The 5000-nt window shown below is 59.8% G+C and overlaps 1 protein-coding gene across 1 annotated transcript in view; it reads left to right on the top strand.

Moving 5' to 3' along the window:
• The window catches only part of MTREX (Mtr4 exosome RNA helicase), a 243536-nt gene that overhangs the window by 32327 nt on the left and 206209 nt on the right, over nucleotides 1-5000 (top strand). The gene's annotated exons all lie outside the window — the stretch shown is intronic.

Here is a 5000-nt window from a genome sequence, read left to right as displayed (position 1 = left end):
TGTGTGTGTCTGGGGCTGTGTGTGTGTGTGTGTGTGTGTCTGGGGCTGTGTGTGTGTGTGTGTGTGCCGGTGGGTGTGTGTGTGTTGGGGGGTGTGTGTGTGTCTGGGGGGGGTGTCTGGGTGTGTGTGTCTGGGGGGGTTTGTGTGTGTCTGGGTGTGTGTGTGTGTGTGTGTGTGTGTGTGTGTGTCTGGGGGTGTGTGTGTGTCTGGGGTGTGTGGGTGTGTGTGTCTGGGGGGTTTGTGTGTGTGTGGGTGTGGGTGTGTGTCTGGGGGGTGTGTGTCTGGCTGGCTGGGGTGTGTGTGTGTGTGTGTGTGTGTGTGTGTCTGGGGGTGTGTGTGTCTCGGGGGTGTGTGTCTGGGGGGGGGGTGTGTCTGGGGGGGGGGTGTGTCTGGGGGGGGGTTTGTCTGTGTGGTGTGTGTGTCTGGGAGGGGTGTGTGTGTCTGGGGGGGGTGTGTCTGGGGGGGTGTCGGGGGGGTGTGTGTGTGGGGGGTGTGTGTCTGGGGGTGTGTGTGTGTGTCTGGGGGTGTGTGTGTGTGTCTGGGGGTGTGTGTGTGTGTCTGGGTGTGTGTGTGTGTGTGTGTGTGTCTGGGGGGCTGTGTGTCTGGGGGTGTGTGGGTGTGTCTGGGAGGGGTGTGTGTCTGGGAGGGGTGTGTGTGTCTGGGAGGGGTGTGTGTGTCTGGGGGGGGGTGTCTGGGGCTGTGTGTGTGTGTGTCTGGGGCTGTGTGTGTGTGTGTCTGGGGCTGTGTGTGTGTCTGGGGCTGTGTGTGTGTCTGGGGCTGTGTGTGTGGTCTGGGGCTGTGTGTGTGTCTGGGGCTGTGTGTGTGTCTGGGGCTGTGTGTGTGTCTGGGGCTGTGTGTGTGTCTGGGGCTGTGTGTGTGTCTGGGGCTGTGTGTGTGTCTGGGGCTGTGTGTGTGTCTGGGGCTGTGTGTGTGTCTGGGGCTGTGTGTGTGTCTAGGGCTGTGTGTGTGTCTGGGCTGTGTGTGTTGGGTGTGTGTGTCTGGGGCTGTGTGTGTGTGTGTGTCTGGGGCTGTGTGTGTGTGTGTGTGTCTGGGGCTGTGTGTGTGTGTGTGTCTGGGGCTGTGTGTGTGTGTGTGTGTCTGGGCTGTGTGTGTGTGTGTGTCTGGGGCTGTGTGTGTGTCTGGGGCTGTGTGTGTGTCTGGGTGTGTGGTGTGTGTGTCTGGGTGGGTGTGTGTCTGTCTGGGTGTGTGTGTGTGTGTCTGGGTGTGTGTGTGTCTGGGTGTGTGTGTGTCTGGGTGTGTGTGTGTCTGTCTGGGTGGGTGTGTCTGGGTGTGTGTGTGTGTGTCTGGGGGTGTGTGTGTGTGTCTGGGGGTGTGTGTGTGTGTGTCTGGGTGTGTGTGTGTGTGTGTCTGGGGGGTGTGTGTGTGTGTCTGGGGGGTGTGTGTGTATGTGTCTGGGTGTGTGTGTGGGTGTCTGGGTGTGTGTGTGTGTGTGTGTGTCTGGGGGGCTGTGTGTCTGGGGGTGTGTGGGTGTGTCTGGGAGGGGTGTGTGTGTCTGGGAGGGGTGTGTGTGTCTGGGGGGGGGTGTGTCTGGGGGGGGGGTTTCGGGGGTGTGTGTGTGTGTGTGTGTGTGTGTGTGTGTCTGGGGGTGTGTGTGTGTGTCTGGGGGTGTGTGTGTGTGTCTGGCTGTGGTGTGTGTGTGTGTGTGTGTGTGTCTGGGTGGGTGTGTGTGTGTGTCTGGCTGTGTGTGTGTGTCTGGGTGGGTGTGTGTGTGTCTGGGTGTGTCTGAGTGGGTGTTTGTGTGTGTCTGGGGCTGTGTGTGTCTGGGGCTGTGTGTGTCTGGGGCTGTGTGTGTCTGGGGCTGTGTGTGTCTGGGGCTGTGTGTGTGTGTGTCTGGGGCTGTGTGTGTGTGTGTGTCTGGGGCTGTGTGTGTGTGTGTGTCTGGGGCTGTGTGTGTGTGTGTGTCTGGGGCTGTGTGTGTGTGTGTGTGTCTGGGGCTGTGTGTGTGTGTCTGGGCTGCTGTGTGTGTGTGTCTGGGGCTGTGTGTGTGTGTCTGGGGCTGTGTGTGTGTGTGTGTGTCTGGGGCTGTGTGTGTGTGTGTGTCTGGGGCTGTGTGTGTGTGTGTGTGTCTGGGGCTGTGTGTGTGTGTGTGTGTGTGTCTGGGGCTGTGTGTGTCTGGGGCTGTGTGTGTGTGTCTGGGGCTGTGTGTGTGTGTCTGGGGCTGTGTGTGTGTGTGTCTGGGGCTGTGTGTGTGTGTGTCTGGGGCTGTGTGTGTGTGTGTCTGGGGCTGTGTGTGTGTCTGGGGCTGTGTGTGTGTCTGGGGCTGTGTGTGTGTCTGGGTGTGTCTGGGTGTGTGTGTGTGTGTTTGGGTGTGTGTCTGGATGTGTGTGTCTGGGTGTGTGTGTGTGTGTCTGGGTGTGTGGGGGTGGGGTGTCTGGTGTGTGTGTGTGTCTGGGTGGGTGTGTGTGTGTCTGGGTGGGTGTGTGTGTGTGTCTGGGTGGGTGTGTGTGTGTGTGTCTGGGTGTGTGTGTGTCTGGGTGTGTGTGTGTGTCTGGGGTGTGTGTGTGTGTGTCTGGGGGTGTGTGTGTGTGTGTCTGGGGGTGTGTGTGTGTGTGTCTGGGGGTGTGTGTGTGTGTCTGGGGGTGTGTGTGTGTGTGTCTGGGGGTGTGTGTGTGTGTGTGTCTGGGGGTGTGTGTGTGTGTGTGTCTGGGGGTGTGTGTGTGTCTGGGGTGTGTGTGTGTCTGGGGGTGTGTGTGTGTTCTGGGGGTGTGTGCGTGCGTGTCTGGGGGGTGTGTGCGTGCGTGTCTGGGGGTGTGTGCGTGCGTGTCTGGGGGTGTGTGCGTGCGTGTCTGGGGGTGTGCGTGCGTGTCTGGGGTGTGTGCGTGCGTGTCTGGGGGTGTGTGTGTGCGTGTCTGGGGGTGTGTGTGTGCGTGTCTGGGGGTGTGTGTGTGTGTGTCTGGGGGTGTGTGTGTGTGTGTGTGTCTGGGGTGTGTGTGTGTGTGTGTCTGTGGGGGTGTGTGTGTGTGTGTGTCTGGGGTTTGATTGTGTGTGTGTGTGTGTCTGGGGGTGTGTGTGTGTGTGTGTCTGGGGGTGTGTGTGTGTGTTTCTTGGTGGGTGTGTGTCTGGGTGGGTGTGTCTGGGTGGGTGTGTGTCTGGGTGGGTGTGTGTGTGTCGGTGTGTGTGTGTGTTTGGGGGTGTGTGTGTGTGTGTTTGGGGGGGTGTGTGTGTCTGGGGGTGTGTGTGTGTGTGTCTTGGTGGGTGTGTGTCTGGGTGTGTGTGTCTGGGTGGGTGTGTGTCTGGGTGGGTGTGTGTGTGTCGGTGTGTGTGTGTGTTTGGGTGTGTGTGTGTGTCTGGGGGTGTGTCTGGGTGTGTGTGTGTGTGTGTGTCTGGGGCTGTGTGTGTGTCTGGGGCTGTGTGTGTGTCTGGGGCTGTGTGTGTGTCTGGGGCTGTGTGTGTGTCTGGGGCTGTGTGTGTGTCTGGGGCTGTGTGTGTGTGGGGCTGTGTGTGTGTGTGGGGCTGTGTGTGTGTCTGGGGCTGTGTGTGTGTGTGTGGGGCTGTGTGTGTGTGTGTGGGGCTGTGTGTGTGTGTGTGTGTGGGGCTGTGTGTGTGTGTGTGTGGGGCTGTGTGTGTGTGTGTGGGGCTGTGTGTGTGTCTGGGGCTGTGTGTGTGTGTGTGTGTGTGGGGCTGTGTGTGTGTCTGGGGCTGTGTGTGTGTGTCTGGGGCTGTGTGTGTGTGTCTGGGGCTGTGTGTGTCTGGGGCTGTGTGTGTCTGGGGCTGTGTGTGTGTTGGGGCTGTGTGTGTGTGTGTCTGGGGCTGTGTGTGTGTGTGTCTGGGTGGGTGTGTGTGTGTCTGGGTGGGTGTGTGTGTGTCTGGGTGTGTGTGTGTGTGTGTGTCTGGGTGTGTGTGTCTGGGTGGGTGTGTGTGTGTCTGGGTGTGTGTGTGTGTGTGTGTCTGGGTGTGTGTGTCTGGGTGGGGTGTGTGTGTGTCTGGGTGGGTGTGTATGTGTCGGGTGTGTGTGTGTCGGTGGGTGTGTGTGTCTGGGGCTGTGTGTGTGTGTGTCTGGGGGTGTGTGTCTGGGGCTGTGTGTGTGTCTGGGGCTGTGTGTGTGTCTGGGGCTGTGTGTGTGTCTGGGGCTGTGTGTGTCTGGGGCTGTGTGTGTGTCTGGGGCTGTGTGTGTGGGGCTGTGTGTGTGTGGCTGTGTGTGTGTGTGGGGCTGTGTGTGTGTGTGGGGCTGTGTGTGTGTCTGGGGCTGTGTGTGTGTGTGGGGCTGTGTGTGTGTGTGTGGGGCTGTGTGTGTGTGTGTGGGGCTGTGTGTGTATCTGGGGGTGTGTGTGTGTGTGTCTGGGAGGGGTGTGTGTCTGGGAGGGGTGTGTGTCTGGGAGGGGTGTGTGTCTTGGGGGGTGTGTGTGTGTGTGTGTGTCTGGGGGGGGGGTGTGTGTCTGGGTGTGTGTGTGTGTGTCTGGGGGTGTGTCTGGGTATGTGTGTGTGTGTCTGGGTGGGCGTGTGTGTCTGGGTGGGCGTGTGTGTCTGGGTGTGTGTGTGTGTCTGGGTGGGTGTGTGGGGGTCTGGGTGTGTGTGTGTGTGTCTGGGGGTGTGTGTGTGTGTCTGGGGCTGTGTGTGTGTGTGTGTGTGTGTGTCTGGGTGTGTGTGTGTGTGTGTCTGGGTGTGTGTGTGTGTGTGTGTGTGTGTGTCTGGGTGTGTGTGTGTGTGTGTCTGGGTGTGTGTGTGTGTGTCTGGGGCTGTGTGTGTGTGTCTGGGGCTGTGTGTGTGTGTGTGTGTGTGTGTGTGTGTCTGGGGCTGTGTGTGTGTGTGTGTCTGGGGCTGTGTGTGTGTGTGTGTGTCTGGGGCTGTGTGTTTGTGTGTGTGTCTGGGGCTGTGTGTGTGTGTGTCTGGGTGTGTGTGTGTGTCTGATTGGGGGGTGTGTGTGTGTGTCTGGGTGTGTGTGTGTCTGGGTGTGTGGGTGTGTGTCTGGGGGTGTGTGTGTGTCTGGGGGTGTGTGTGTGTCTGGGTGTGTGTGTGTGTGTCTGGGGGTGTGTGTGTCT

This window comes from Anomaloglossus baeobatrachus, chromosome 1, assembly GCF_048569485.1.
Source record: "Anomaloglossus baeobatrachus isolate aAnoBae1 chromosome 1, aAnoBae1.hap1, whole genome shotgun sequence".
NCBI lineage: Eukaryota > Metazoa > Chordata > Amphibia > Anura > Aromobatidae > Anomaloglossus > Anomaloglossus baeobatrachus.
This window is presented reverse-complemented; position numbering and strand designations above follow the sequence as displayed.